The sequence below is a fragment of the Arachis ipaensis genome, chromosome B1 (assembly GCF_059453495.1).
Source record: "Arachis ipaensis isolate K30076 ecotype BB chromosome B1, ASM5945349v1, whole genome shotgun sequence".
In the NCBI taxonomy this organism is placed as follows: domain Eukaryota; kingdom Viridiplantae; phylum Streptophyta; class Magnoliopsida; order Fabales; family Fabaceae; genus Arachis; species Arachis ipaensis.
In genome coordinates, this window is record NC_142436.1 from 66,686,355 (window position 1) to 66,703,564 (window position 17,210).

Consider the following 17,210-nt stretch of genomic DNA (forward strand, 5'->3'; position numbering starts at 1 on the left):
TTGTTTTTACATAGTTTTCAGTATGATTTAGTTAGTTTTTAGTATAATTTTATTAGTTTTTAAATAAAAATCACATTTCTGGACTTTACTATGAGTTTGTGTGTTTTTCTATGATTTCAGGTATTTTCTGGCTGAAATTGAGGGACTTGAGCAAAAATCAGATTCAGAGGTTGAAAATGGACTGCAGATGCTGTTGGATTCTGACCTCCCTGCACACAAAGTAGATTTTCTGGAGCTACAGAACTCCAAATGGCGCGCTCTCAATTGCGTTGGAAAATAGACATCTAGGGCTTTCTAGCAATATATAATAGTCCATACTTTGCCCGAATTTAGATGACGCAAACTGGCGTTCAACTCCAAGAGAAGCCTCTACACGTGTAAAGCTCAATGCTCAGCCCAAGCACACACCAAGTGGGCCCCAGAAGTGAATTTCTGCATCAATTACTGATTTCTGTAAACCCTAGTAACGAGTCTGATATAAATAGGACCTTTTACTATTGTATTAGACATCTTTGATCAGTTTTATGCTACTTAGACCTTTATGGGGGCTGGCCATTCGGCCATGCTTGGACCATTATCACTTATGTATTTTCAACGGTAGAGTTTCTACACACCATAGATTAAGGTGTGGAGCTCTGCTATTCCTCTTGAATTAATGCAAAGTACTATTGTTTTTCTATTCAATTCAAGCTTATTCCTATTCTAAGATATTCATTCGCACCCAAGAACATGATGAATGTGATGATTATGTAACGCTCATCACCATTCTCACCTATGAACGCGTGCCTGACACCCACTTCCGTTCTACATGAAGATGAGATAGAATGAGTATCTCTTAGGTATCTAATACAGGGGACCGAGTCCGAGATATTAGAATCTTTGTGGTATAAGTTAGAATCCATGGACGGCCATTCCTGAGATCCGGAAAGTCTAAACCTTGTCTGTGGTATTCCGAGTAGGATCTGGGAAGGGATGGATGTGATGAGCTTCAAACTCGCGAGTGCTGGGTGTAGTGACAGATGCAAAAGGAGCACTGAATCCTATTCCAGTATGATCGAGAACCGACAGATGATTAGCCATGCAGTGACAGCGCATTGGACCATTTTCACTGATAGGACGTGATGTAGCCATTGACAACGGTGATGCCCAACATACAGCTTGCCATGGAAAAGAGTATGAAGAATTGGATGAAGACAGCAGGAAAGCAGAGGTTCAGGAGGAACAAAAGCATCTCTATACGCTTATCTGAAACTCTCACCAATGAATTACATAAGTATCTCTATCTTTATTTTACGTTTTATTTATCATTTAATTATCAAATCTCTAAAACCATTTGAATCCGCCTGACTGAGATTTACAAGGTGACCATAGCTTGCTTCAGGCCGACAATCTCCGTGGGATCGACCCTTACTCACGCAAGGTTTATTACTTGGACGACCCAGTGCACTTGCTGGTTAGTTGTGCGAAGTTGTGACAAAGTGTGATTCACGTTTGAGAGCACCAAGTCTTTGACGCCATTGTGGATGATCAAAATTTTGTGCACCAGTACGTGTCAATGACGCGTACGCGTGGACATACTTTTCATCCCAACCACACGCACGTGTACGGCACGCGCTCGCGTGAAATGGAAAATTTGACCATTCACGCGTACGCATAAGTTACGCGTACGTGCGACTGCGAGAACGTTGGCACTCCAACGTTGAGTCAAACATCGATGACAGTAAGAAGAACTGAATTTTCAAAGCGGCGTTTGATTCAACGTTTGTCCTCAAACGTGATCACCAACCTTAAGGCCAATTCAATTCCAAATTTGCACCTATACAGAATATGAAAGTTAGTTTCCAATGCCCATCACTAAGAATCATTCCTCTTGGATTCGATCAAGGCCAAGGCCCACATCCAAGTACTAGATCCAATTGAAGATGGGTATAAATAGAGAATTATTGAAGATTGAAGAGGAGCTTTCGGGAGGCCCTGCGGGAGCTCTGGGAGTTCAGCACTCTGTTTATTTTTCTTCTGCACTTTTCCCTTTTGTTTATGTACTTTCTTTTTCTTTTAATTTCTAGCTAGGCTTTAATTTTCCTCCACTCTTCTTCTCTGTAAATTGAATTGAGCTATGACTAACTAACCCCATTTTATTGGGTTAGGGAGCTCTATTGTAATTCAATGGATCAATAATAGTTTTCATTCTTCTTCTTCTTTCTTTTCTCTTGATTTTGATAGAAAGCTTTCATTTTTCATCCAATTGGATAGTTGTCTTGGGAAAGAAGCTATTCATAATTGGATCTCCTTTGAACCTTGGAAGAGGAATGAGGAGATCATGCTAGAAATGCTTTCTCACATTGGATTAGATTGGGGTTTGGATGGATATAGTGATATGTAATCCTACCAATACTTTGATCTATGAATTTGTGTGGTATAATCAGTGACCAAACTCCATCTCTTCCCATGAGCACTTAAATCAAGGAATTGGGCAATTGTTCATGCTTAGAGAGATTAGATTGCGAAGGAATTGGGGTCTAATCACCTAAGATTGCCAAGGAGATCAATGAATGCATTGATTGAGAAAGAGATGAAAATGATTTGATCCGGAGAATTCAATATCTCTTGAAACTCAGTGAATCCCCATCTCTGATCTACCCATTCTATTTACTTTTTGCTCTTTAATTTCATGTTAATCCCCATCCCCATTTAATTTCTTGCAATTTAAACTTCTGTCATTTAATTTCCAGCAATTTAATTTCTGTTCATTTACTTTCTTGCAATTTAAGTTTCCCGCCAATTTACTTTCTGCGATTCTCAACCAAATCTGATTTCGCTCAACTAGCACAATTCTCCAATTAACATTGATTAATCTACTAATCCCTGTGGGATTTGACCTCACTCTACAGTGAGTTTTTACTTGACGATAATTCGGTGCACTTGCCGGTAGGAAAATTATTGAGAGGCAAATTTTTGTGAATCAGCTGCTCATAATTTACAGAAAAACAAAGAAAAAATGTATGATAGGTTCAAAGATCCTCAACAAGGTTGATCTTCCTTCTATTTATACCAATAACTAGACCTAAAAAGATATTAATAATAATTAAAAATTACAAAAATGAGATAGACTAAGCTAAAAAGTGTGAAAATCCACTTCTGGGCCCACATGGTGAGTGTTTGGGTTGAGCTTGGCGTCCAACTTAGATGAGTGGGAGTTGAACGCCCACTAAGAGGTATCCACGCTGCCTTGTGCTCCCTTGGTGGCGTTGAACGCCAGTTTTGGGCGTTCAATGCTGGCCTTGATCCTTCTTGGGCGTGAACCCCAAAAAAGGGATAAGTTGGGCATTCAACGCCTGTTTTGGGCAGTTATTTCCAAAGAAAAGTATAAACTATTATATATTTCTAGAAATCCCTAGAAATTAGCTTTCCAATGCCATTAAGAGCGCATCAATTGGACCTTTGTAGCTCAAGATATACTCGTTAGAATGCACGGAGGTCAGGATTTGACAACATCTGCTATCCTTTCTTTGCCTCTGAATCAAACTTTTGTCAAAACTTACCAATTTCACGCAAAAATCACCTAAAATCATAATAAAAATATAAAAACTCAAATTAGCATCCAAAAGGTGGATTTTGCACTAAAACCTACTAAAACTTGATAAAATGTAACTGAAAACACTAAGAAAATGGTACTAAAAAGTGTAACGACCCAATTTTCAATACGCCTAGGACATACCCGAAACTGAGTGCTACCAATTTGTCATCTTAATTATTATCTATTATTTATTATATGAGCTTGATTCGTTGTTAAAAGCGTAGTTAGTTAGTGAGGTACTTTTTTTTTTCTGAAAACATTTGGATTAATAAATATAATCATTTATAATCAATTCACAAATAAAAACAGATAAAACAGTTATAAACAATCACACATAAATACATCACAAGCAGCTAACAACATTCAGTGATCCAGCCTTTATTAGAGTATAGACTTTTAGTTAGAACACCCCTAGATATAGCTAGATAATAACTATATACATATACATACATACAACATCCCAGGTCCTAACCTGTTCAAGAGGTCCCTAAGCTGGCACCTAGGCTAGCCTAGACTCTATACTCGCCTAGTCCCTCTAAACTACTAAAGCGAGGGAAAGTGCGTTCTAAGTCTTCAAAACTCAATTCAGGTGGAACGTCACCAAAAGATGGAACATCATCTACTATTCCTCTGCACGATCAGACGTTGCCATATGACGTCTCTCTAGTACCTCATCAGGTAGTCACACAACAGGAGTCTCGTACACATGATTTAGGCTAAAGTGCGCATACGAACGGGGTGCAGACATTGGCTGGTCTCATAGTATATACATATAAACAGATAAAGAGATTCACCCTAGACTCAGAAGACTACCTAGAGCGGAATCCTCTTTGCGAAACGGTCATCAGTAGATTACGGAAGGGTACTCCTGCTTCCATCTGAACGGGGAAGGGAGAGAGAAGGGGTAAGAACTGGGGAGTTCTTAGTAGGGCCGGGGTTATTAGTTAAGTTCATTAATTTGTGTCGCTTAGCAGATATATAGCAGAATACCGAGAAGTAGTGAACAAAAGATACAGATAAATAAAGAAAAGAGAGAAAACAGAAAGGAAAACACAAACAAAAGAATACAAGAAAACAAAACACAGATACAATGAATAGAATACAAACAAAGAAAGCATACATTCATTCAACAATCATAACAGAGGAAATGCACAACCAAGTATGATGCATGTGTGTCCTATGCAGGCCATGAGCTCACGTGTCGGTTTACACCCTGCAGCCCGACATTACCCAGGAACTAGTCCTAGATATGGCTTATTCTCTGTAGGTGAACTTCGGCCTACAGAAATAGCACTCCCATAAGTGAACTTCGGCTTACAGGAATAGTTCAATCACAACATAACAACTTTCTATAGGTGAACTTCGGCCTATAGAAATGGCTACTCTGTAAGTGAACTTCGGCTTACAGAAATGACAACTCTCTGTAGGTGAACTTTGGCCTACAGGAGCAATACCCTGAGATACACAATTGATATTCACTGCAGGTGAACTTCAGCCTATAGGAATAACAACTCACTGTAGGTGAACTTGGGCCTACAGGACCTCTAGGGCCAATGAAAAAGCAGCAGATGAACATACAACAGAACATCATGCCACAAGGCTTAACTCTTTATTCTTATACTCTTCTCCTCTATTATTTTTGTTATATTACTCTTTTCTCATTGTCTCTTTACTCTGCTCTGATTACTCTGTTCTTTGTATCTCTCTACTCTGCTCTGATTTTTCTGTTTAACGTATATATTTAAAGCTTATGTAAATTTCGGTATGAATAGTTAGCATGTCCCAAGTATAGGTTCATTAAGTCTATACTGAAACAATTTTAACTTTTCATATAATACCTAACCCTAGTCGCGACTCAAGTACTAACTAAGTTGCCCTAGTTCGTTCACTAGTCTCTGTCTGTTTTTCTGTCGTTAAAACTTTACAGACTTTTCTTTCGATTTTTATCTTTTCTTCAACTTTTTATCTTTTATTTATCTTTGCCTCACTAATATGTTTTTACCACTCCCTAAGTATTTTATGAAGGTAATTATGAGATTCTGCACTTAAAGTTGTCTTTCTAAAGTTTTTACAGAAAACTGCATTTTCCGCATTATTTTATTATTTTTATTAAAATATTATTTTTAATTAAATATTATTATTTAATATTTTATTATTATTTATTATTTTAATACTAAATTTTCGAAAATTAACTTACCTTTTACTTTTAACCTTTAAAATTCACTTTTTACCACCCGTAACTTTTAATATTTCTACTTTTACCATCCTAACTTCCAGAAATTACCATATAACCCCTTAAACACCAAAAATTTTACTTCCTTGCCCTTTCTAAGATCTAAAAGGTGGTCTTCAATGTTCTTCACCACACTCAAAGTGTTCTTCATGTTCTTCGTATATTCTTCAAATTCTTTCTCTGTTTTTACCTGTTTTTCAGTCTTTTCAGCAACCGATTTTTACCAAAATTCAAAATAAATTAGCAGCCACTAAAACCCAATCTTTTCTACATGATTTCAACACAAATTGAACCTCAATTTAAGCTTAGGTTTTCATTTTTCCAGCTGCCCCAAGAACATGAACTTTAAAGCTTGAATTTCATCAAATTTCATCAAAATTTCACCAAATTTTCACCAAGAATCAATCATATAAGCAACCAATTTTTAGCACAGCCAATTTATACAACATTCACACAACTCAAACACAAATAATCAAGATTAATTTCGTGACACCCTACCTGGTTTTGCTGCTCCTAATTCAGTTAGACTTTCAGGTGGTCCTTTAGCACTTTTTCCTCCTAAATCACATCAAGAACAACTTTAAATCCAAAAATCCTCAACTAACCAAATCTCCCTCAGCACGTTAGGAGGTGATTTATAACCTTAGACTTGCTGGAAAGTCACGTTTCTTGGCCCTCAAGTCAAGTTAAGCATGATTCCTAAGGAAGAACATCAAGAAAACACATGTTTAAGCATGTTTCCTTGAAAACCGAATTAAAAGGGGAAAGGAACAGCCATCTCACCTTATTTCCATCCTTGATAAGTTACATGGTTATGTAGAGGAAGAAGAGAGGATCATTTTGGTAAAATCAGAGTTTTGATTTGAGTTTTAGTTTAGAAGAAATCAAGCTTTGAAGATTAAGTGTTCATGAAAGTTTCTCTCTTTTCTCTCTTGTTATTTTCATCCAAAATGAAGAAATGAGATAGCCTTGGAGTGTCTTGGGGGTGTAAGGTGAGTTGTGATTGGTTGGCTTGGAGGTGGGTTAAAATAATATTAAAATATCTCAGGTGTATAACTACTAAAACTAGATGTATCGGAACACTTGTGAAAACATCTCTAAAAATTATTTTCTGAGCTACTAGAATAAATGACACTAGTAACATATTTATTATGAGAATAGAACATGTATAATGAGGCCTTAGCATTGCTAAAGTCATCAGAGAGTGCTGGTGCTAAGCTGCACCAGTAAACCGTAAATCCGGTTAAACCGATTTCCTGTTTTTAACTAAAACAGACCAGGTAACCTTATAATATCATTCAATCATCTTATAATACTAATATAATACTAATATTATCTCTCTTCTATCATGAATCGAGTCCGGTTCGTCAAACTGAGACTACTTACGAAAATCAGAATTAAAACTCCTAACTGGTACGGTTCAAAAACTAGGTTCTTCATGATTGCGTTATTGAGCTTGCCTCAGAAAAGGTTCTAGCTTAAGGATGACATAATGACAATGAGGATCGAGATACTTGTTGATATAGAAGAGGTGTTCTCTTTACTGATCTTCCAGAGAAATCCGTGCCTTTAGAAAAGTTCTCGCGTACTCGAAAATCATGGTTGTTACAAAAAGGGTATAAAATATCCACTCATCATAACACCAAACTTAAACTATTGCTTGTCCTCAAGCAACCAAAAACAAGATAGGACAATTAGAAGAGAAAAATACAATAGGTCTCAGAGTTGTCAATGAAGATCAGTTCCAAATATTGAATGGGACTATTAGCTCTTTACTTCTGAACAGCTTTGGCATCTCACATTCCCTTGAAGCTCATAAATATTGACATCCCTTGGAGTTAGAATCCAGATGATATTATTGATTCTCTTCTTTTAGCTTTTCTTGATTCTTGAACACAACTTCTTTTTGGTGCTTTGCACCTTTGAGCCTAGCCGTGACTCTAAGTGTTTTGTTTTCAAGTATTACCACCGGATACATAAACGCCACAGGCACTTAACAGGGGGAACCCTTTGGATTCCAATTTAGCTTTGCTTAAATTTCCAGAGAGTGGTGCCCAGAGTTCTTAAGCATACTCTTTAGCTTTGGATCACGACTTTAACTGCTCAGTCTCAAGCTTTTTACTTGACACCTTCACACTACAAGCATTTAGTTAGGGACAGTAACTCATTTGAGTTTTTTTGGCCAATTTTGACCCTCCTAACCATTGATGCTCAAAGCCTTAGACCCTTTTCTTGGTTTTCTTCTCGGATAAATTTTTTTTTTGCTGTTTCTTTTGCTTCAAGAATCAATAATTTGGATTTTTCTGAGAACTAATAATACTTCTCTAAATTCACTGTTCTTTCAAGAGCCAACACCCTCAATTTCAAGACAATTATGCACAGTTAATTCATACATTCAGAAAATAAATGCAAGGTCACCACTTTGTGAATTAGAAGGAATGAATTTTAATCAACTCAAGAATTCTTGTATTTTACTACTTCTAAAAAAACAAAATTTTATTCTAGTTCAATGGAATGATGAGTGAAACATCTTAAATTTAAATGACAAAAATAAAAATTAACTACTAGAAAAATGGTAAGTCCTACTAGTGATCATGCAATCTTAGAATTGAAAACCAGGAAATAAAGTATTGAAATAGGAACTGGATAGGGGGTGAAACTCAACCACCTTAATCATGGTGGTAACTGCTCTCTCCTGATGATACTTTCTGGCACTTTAGCTCTTCTAATTTTTGCCCCTGCTTCTCTTATTCTTCAGGCAGCTTATGGAGTATGTGAGATTGGCCCTTTTTCTCCTCTCTTAGTTGGTCCATGGTGGATTGCAACTGTTCAACGGATGCTGCCAATTGAGTCCAAATTCAATTGGAGGGATACTCTGTTCTTGAGGTAGCTCAGGCATCTTCCTTTTAATAGGGTTAACTGATTGCTGAATCTTGTCTGGTACTGGTCCCTTGGTATGCTACATGCTCTCTTTGGTGATTGGGCTGTCTACTGTGATGCATGTGTCTCTGTCAATCAGGACTCCTGCCTCACCACACAAGCGCGAGATGAGGTGTGAAAAAGCCATCTTGGCTTGAGTTGAGGTTTTGTTTGCGAATTTGTACATCTCACAGGGGATTAGTTGGTGGACTTCCACTTCATTGCCCATCATGATGCAATGGATCATCAAAGCTCGCCTCAAAGTAACTTCAGAACGGTTGCTAGTGGAGAGTATGGAACGCCCAATGAAGTCCAGTGGTGCGCGTGTACGCAAAACCCACACTATTTCCTACAACAACAGTAGTACCAGCAAGTGCACTGGGTCGTCCAAGTAATACCTGAGTGAGTCAGGGTCGATCTTACAAGGATTGTGGCTTGAAGCAAGCTTGTGGTTGTCTTGCACGTCTTAGTCGGGCAGAATCAGAAGGTTGTGGTTGGAACTTTGAATGATTATATGTCATAAATGCTTGGATAAAATAATAGGAATTATATGATGGGAATTGAGTTGAGAGTTGGAGTTGCTTTGTCTTTCTGAAGTAACTTTGGTACTATCATCTTCTTTGGTTGTGAATGATCTTCTTCTATGGCAGGCTGTGAGTAATCAAAGCCATTGCCTGTGGTCATCGATCTTCTCTACTATAGAATGAATGCCAGGGCCCTTGGTCATTCAATCCAATAGAGGGTGAAGCTCTAGCAAGTCATCCACTTGGCGATCCTACTCAAAACGCCACAAACAAGGTTGAATCTTTCGGACCAGAGAATGCTGCTTCCTTGGATCTAGCCTATACCACGAAGACCTTAATCTCCCCGGAGATCAGCTGAACTGGTGTCTCGAGAAGTCCCCAACGAAATCGTGGATCAACCGTCTGAGAGATGTATAAACGTAGCTATTGGGTCATGCTTGTCTTCTAGGTACTCACACGAACCCAAGTAGACGCGAGTGTTTGTTAGGCACGTTCATCTTAATATGATGAACAGAGCTAATTTGTCAGATAATCCTGTTCATCACGATGAAGATCGGATATACATCTTAGAAATAGATCAAACATGGATCGAAGAAGAAGAAATAGTACTTTTATTAATTCATAGGACTCAGCAGGGTTCCTCCCCTCAACCTAGGAGGTTTAGAAAGTCATACTGAAGGTAAAAACAATGGAAAAATGAAAATAATGAGAAAAGTGATGTAAGTTCCCAAATTACATAGATCAAATCCTTTAAATACTAAATAAATGACTAGTAAGGTAAAACAGTCTATTTAGTGCTAAAATCCACTTTTGAGGTCTACTTGGTGAGTGTTTGGGCTAAGATTTAATGAGATCCATGTGCTATGAGGCTCCTTGTGTGTGGAACACCAGCTAGGGGTTCCTCTTTGTCCTTTGGACGTTGGGCTCTGCTCTTTGGGCGCTGGACGCTTGGAATGGGGCAGGAAGTTGGCGTTGGAAGCCAATTTTGGGCCTTCTAATTCGAAGTAAAGTATGAACTATTATATTTCTGGATAGCTCTGGAAGTCAGCTTTCCATAGCCATTGAGAGCGCTCCATTTGGACTTTTGTAGCTCCAGAAAAGCTCTTCCGAATGCAGGCAGGTCAGATTTGGATAGCATTTGCAGTGCTTCCTCTGTCTTTGAATCAGACTTCTGCTCCAGCTCCTCAATTTTAGCCAGAAAATACTTGAAATTTCCCAAAAATACAAAAACTCATAATAGAATCCAAAAATGTGAATTTAACACTAAAACCTATAAAAACTTAATAAAAACTAAATAAAAACTACTAAAAACTATATGAAAGTGATGTCAAAAAGCGTATAAAATATCCACTCATCATCCAGCCATCCTCTAGCAACCAGCTGGAGATCCATTCTCCTCATTTGGTTTGGTTGACCTTTCTTGTCATTGATCCACTAAGTTCTGGACAGACATATGTCCTTTAGGACTTGATCTAGCCTCGGATTAACTTGTACTCTCCTATTAAAAGAGACAGGGTCATCCTTTTGCGGGGGTAATTTGAAAATCTCCCTTATCTTATCCAGATTAAAATGCATAGTTTTTCCTCGGATGATGGTGCGCTGGTGAGCAGAAATTGTGATTACACTTTGATTATGTAAAATTCATGGTTCACATGATGCCAATACCATGGTTCACAACTTCGCACAACTAACTAGCAAGTGCACTGGGTCGTCCAAGTAATACCTTACGTGAGTAAGGGTCGAATCCCGCGGAGATTGTTGGTATGAAGCAAGCTATGGTCACCTTGTAAATCTCAGTCAGGCGGATATAAAATAGTAATGTGGTTTTCGAAAATAATTATTAGAATAGGGATAGAAATACTTATGTAATTCATTGGTGGGAATTTCAGATAAGCGAATAGAGATGCTTTCGTTCCTCTGAACCTCTGCTTTCCTGCTATCTTCATCCAATCAGTCTTACTCCTTTCCATGGCTGGCTTTATGTGATACATCACCATTGTCAATGGCTACTTTCGGTCTTCTCTCGGGAAAATGATCCAAATGCCCTGTCACGGCACGGCTAATCGTCTGGAGGCATCACCCTTGTCAATGGTTTCATCCTATCCTCTCAGTGAAAATGGTCAACGCACCCTGTCACGGCACGGCTATTCATCTGTCGGTTCTCGATCATGCTGGAATAGGATTTACTATCCTTTTGCGTCTGTCACTACGCCCGGCAATCGCGAGTTTGAAGCTCGTCACAGTCATTCAATCATTGAATCCTACTCGGAATACCACAGACAAGGTTTAGACCTTTCGGATTCTCTTGAATGCCGCCATCATTCTAGCTTACACCACGAAGATTCTGATTAAGATATCTAAGAGACACTCATTCAGTCGAAGGTAGAACGGAAGTGGTTGTCAGGCACACGTTCATAGGGAATGATGATGATTGTCACGTTCATCACATTCAGGTTGAAGAGCGAATGAATATCTTAGAAGCGAAATAAGATGAATTGAATAGAAAACAATAGTACTTTGCATTAATCTTTGAGGAACAGCAGAGCTCCACACCTTAATCTATGGAGTGTAGAAACTCTACCGTTGAAAATACATAAGTGAAAGGTCCAGGCATGGCCGAGATGGCCAGCCCCCAAAACGTGATCACAGGATCAGAATACAATCCAGGATCCAGAATTTCAAATACAATAGTGAAATGTCCTATTTATAATAAACTAGCTACTAGGGTTTACAGAAGTAGGTAATTGAGGCATAAATCCACTTCCGGGGCCCACTTGGTGTGTGCTTGGGCTGAGCTTTGAGTGTTGCACGTGTAGAGGTCCTTCTTGGAGTTGAACACCAGCTTTTGTGCCAGTTTGGGCGTTCAACTCTGGTTTTGGCTCCTTTTCTGGCGCTGGACGCCAGATTTGGGCAGAAAGCTGGCGTTGAACGCCAGTTTGCGTCGTCTATTCTTGGCCAAAGTATGGGCTATTATACATTGCTGGGAAGCCCTGGATGTCTACTTTCCAACGCAATTGGAAGCGCGCCATTTCGAGTTCTGTAGCCCCAGAAAATCCACTTTGAGTGCAGGGAGGTCAGAATCCAACAGCATCAGCAGTCCTTCTTCAACCTCTGAATCTGATTTTTGCTCAAGTCCCTCAATTTCAGCCAGAAAATACCTGAAATCACAGAAAAACACACAAACTCATAGTAAAGTCCAGAAATATGAATTTAACATAAAAACTAATGAAAACATCCCTAAAAGTAACTAGATCCTACTAAAAACATACTAAAAACAATGCCAAAAAGCGTATAAATTATCCGCTCATCATGCGCCATGTATGGAATCCCTGTCCCTCTTTCTTTTGTTTGTCTGTCATCCACTGGTTTGCATAAAACTCTCGGACTCTTACTATTCCAACATTGGTTGCAGGGTGGTTGGCCAGAACTTTCCAACCCCTTATTCAGATTTGCTCTTGGATTTTCGGGTATTCATCATCTTTTAATTCAAACTTGACTTCTAGAATCACTATCTTCTTGCATACTACATTATAGTAGTGTTCCTCATGAAGCTCGGAATAGAACCGGTAAGGTGTATAGGCAATTGTTGGTGGAGCACTTTCTTTCTTGTTTCTTGAGGTGAGTCTTCCACTCTTTGGAGCCATGGGATGTGAATATGTGAAAGAGCGAAGCGTTTCCACCTCAAACTTAAAAGGTTTGCTCATCCCGAGCAAAAAGAAAAAGTAGAGGGGAGCGTATGCCAAATGAAGGAGGGCGTGTGAGGGAGATAGAGGTTCGAATGTTTATGCACAGGGAGGGAGGGTGGGGTGTTCAAATTTTAAATTTAAAGGAAATAGGAAAAGATAACAAGTTTTAAATTTAAAAGATAGGATTAAAGATAAGAAAGATATGATTGAAGCTCTTTTAAATTATGAAATATTTGAAGAAGATTTGAAAAAGATTTGAAGAAGATTTAAAAAGATTTGAAAAAGATTTTGTGGAATAAAAGATATCCATAAAAAGATTTGAGATGATATATAAGATATGAAAAGGATTTGATTTGAAAAGATAAGACTAGAAAGGGGTTTGTTAAAAAGATTTGAATTAAATGGGTTTAATTGAGTTAATTACAAATTAAAATAAAAGAAAATATGATATGGAAAGATCTTTGATGAAAGGATAAGGTTTAGAAAAGATATGGTTTGAAAAAGTCAACCCCTTCTTCCTCATTTGCATATTCGAATTTGCCACCTCCCCCTCCTGGGCGTTCAACACCTAGGTCTGGCGTTGAACACCAAGGGGGTCTTCTCTCTCTTTTTTTTTGTAGGTGGGCGTTCAACGCCAAGAATGGGCGTTGAACGCCCATTGGAGGATCAGAAAATGGTCCTCCTCAGCTCCATAGGGGCGTTGAGCGCCCAGCCTTGTTCCATGTCTAGCGTTCAATGCCAGCCACTACCCCTTGGTGGGCGTTGGATGCCCAGAGTGCTTTTTCTCTGTTGTTCAACGCCAGTCCTGCTCTCCTGATTGGGCGTTGAACACCCAGCTTCCTCCTTGCCTGGCGTTCAACGGCAGCAAGGGACTCTCTCCAAGATGTTCTGTTTTCAATTCTAAATGTCTCTTTCTTTATTCTATGTGCTACACATGATCACAAATGTTAAAAAGCAATGTATAACTATGAAAATTAATAGAAAATAAACTAAAAATAAAATTAAATGAGAATGAACAAAAGAAAAAAAAAACAATAGTACTCTACTTATGGTTGGATTGCCTCCTAACAAGCGCTTCTTTACCGTCATTAGCATGACCTTACTGTTGTCATGTCAACAGTAGTGTAGAGCTTTCTTGCTCAATATGGTCCCCTAGGTAGTGCTTGACTCTCTATTTATTGACTGTGAATCTTTCATCAAAATGTCTGCTTTGAAGTTTCACCTGTCTATATGGTGATATCCTTGTGACCACAAAGGATCCTGTCCATCGGGACTTGAGCTTACCAGGGAAAAACTTTATCCTGGAATTGAAAAGTAGAACTTTCTGGCCAGGCTCAAAGACTCTGGATGCTATCTTTTTGTCATGCCAGTGCTTAGTCCTTTCCTTGTACATTTTGGCGTTTTCATAGGCATTACACCAGAATTCGTCCAATGCATTTAGTTAAAGCAGCCTCTTCTCCCCGGCCGCTCTGGCATTAAAATTGAGGAACCGTGTAGCCCAGTACGCCCTGTGTTTCAGTTTCACTAGTAAATGATATGCCTTGCCATATACCAGCTGGTAAGGTGACATTCCAATAGGGGTCTTGAAAGCTGTTCTATATGCCCAAAGAGCATCATCCAGCTTCTTCGCCCAGTCTTTCTTGGAAGTGCTCACTGTTCTCTCTAGTATTCTTTTAAGTTCCCTATTGAACACCTCAGCTTGTCCACTTGTTTGTTGATGGTAGAGTGTGGCCACTCTATGACGAACACCATATCTGTGCAGAATGGCATCGAGTTGTCTATTACAGAAATGACTACCTCCGTCACTAATCAATGTCCGTAGGACACCACATCTGCTGAAGATGTATTTTTAGAGGAATTTCATAACCACTCGGGTATCTGATGCAGAAGATTTATACCGGTTCAGAATTCCACAAAATAATTCCGTTGTTAGTATAGTCCAAACCAATAGTCAATTCTCGAATCAAATTAAATTTGGTTTGGTCACATGTACAAACCCCAATGAAAATTAACCGAAGTATTTAGACTCTGAGTCGTCTCACAAGGAATTACAATGAAGTGGTCAATTATTGGCTATGAACAACAAAGGGGGGGGGGTTTGATTTTATAAAAGAGCAAGAAAGTAAATGGGCAAGAAAAGTAATTCAAACAAGCAATTAAAGAAAGCAATTAATAAAGAGAGACATTCATGGAAAGGTTTGAGATCATAGGCTTTCTATCCTAGTCATTAATCATAACAATTCTTAACAAGAATTTATCTTATTTCGTTATCCCCAATGTTGGAAGAAGGTGTAAGTTATCTTCCATTAGAGAAAGTCAAAAAAGACTAGTTAATCTCAAGTCAAAAATCCTAATCAACTCACTAATTGAATTAGCAAGAGATTAGAGTCATTGAAAATGATATTAACTAACAACTCTAGATCACCAATCCTAATTGGGTATTAATGACTCAAGATTGCCCAATCACTCTTCCCAAGCCAAGAATGCTAAAAATCTACTCTATAGTCCAACCAAGCATTTTATCAAACACTTGGAAGGCATAAAAGGAAAGCATAGTAAAAATGCAAGAATAATAAATCTACCAACTACCAATTGCAAGAAAGTAAATCGATAACTCAATTCAACAATTATAAGACATCAAACATTAAAATTCATTAGAAGAAATCTAAATCCAACATAAGCATCCATGAACATAAAAGAGAGCATAAAAGGGAAATTAACAAGAAAACTAAGAGAATCAAAGTGTAGAAGCATGAAATTGTAGAAGAAACAAGATGAAAACAATAATCAAAACCTAGATCTAAGATGAAATTAAGCCTAAGAACCCTAATTCTAGAGAGAAGAGGGAGCTTCTCTCTCTAGAAATTAAGCTACATGATGCCAGAACTCCAAAAAATTGCTCCCCCTTGCCCAAGCTTAAATTCTGCATAAAATAGCATCAGAAATGAGTTGGATTGGGCCCAAAATGAGCTAGAAATCGCCCCCAACGAGTTGCTTAAAGTGGACCCACGCTGCTCCATCGGTGCGCACGTGTACAGTGCGTGTGCGCATCCCTAGACGTCAGACAACTATGGCAAATTTTATATCATTTTGAAGCCCCAGATGTTAGCTTTCCAACACGACTAGAACCGCCTCATTTGGACCTCTGTAGCTCAAGTTATGGTCGATTGAGTGCGAAGAGGTCAGGCTTGACAGCTTTGCGGTTCCTTCATTTCTTCATGAGTTCTCCCACTTTGCATGCTTTTCTCCTCACTTCTACCATCCAATACTTGCCTTATGAACCTGAAATCACTCAACAAACATATCAAGGCATCGAATGGAATTAAAGTGATTTGAATTTAGCTATTTTAAGGCATAAAAAGCATGCTTTCACATTTAAACACAAATTAAGGGAGAATTGCAAAACCATGCTATTTCATTGAATAAATGTGGGAAAAGGTGATAAAATCCCCCAAATTAAGCACAAGATAAACCACAAAATTGGGCTATATCAAATCTCTCCACACTTAAACTAAGCATGTTCTCATGCTAAGAATAAAGAAGGACAAGAAAAGGGGCATGAACATTTATTCAATGCAAATAAACTATGTGCACCTATCTATATGAATGCAACTAAATGCAAAATGGTTCTACCTACTTGGTTAAAAGTAAATCAATCTCCAAGAACACATATGAACAAGTAGGGATAAGATCATATGACGATTCATGAATCCTACCAATTTGAATATCAAAATAAAGCACAAATAGACTTGCAAGAAGAAAAGCTCATGAAAGCCGGGAATAAGGAATTGAGCATCGAACCCTCACCGGAAGTGTATTCGCTCTAGTCGCTCAAGTGTATAGGGTCGATCACTCAATTCTCTTCTAATCATGCTTTCCATGATTTGTTTTTCATCTAACAATCGACAATTATTCAATGCATGCATACATTCATCATGAGGACTTATTCATAGGTTGTAATGGGGCTAGGGTAAAGGTAGGGATGCATATGGTCAAGTGAGCTTGAAATTTGAATCTTTGATTAACCTAAGCTCTCACCTAACCTATATAACAACCTATACAATTCTAATACACAAGCTAGCTACCCATGATTCCCACTTTTTCACATACTCATGCATTCTTTTTAATTCACATTCCATATGCATTGATTTTTATTGAACTTTACTTTGGGGCATTTTTGTCCCCTTTTTATTTCTTTTTCTCTTTTTTTCTTTTTCTATATATATATATATATGTTCTTTTTCTTTTTCCTTATCATTTTTTTTCTTTCT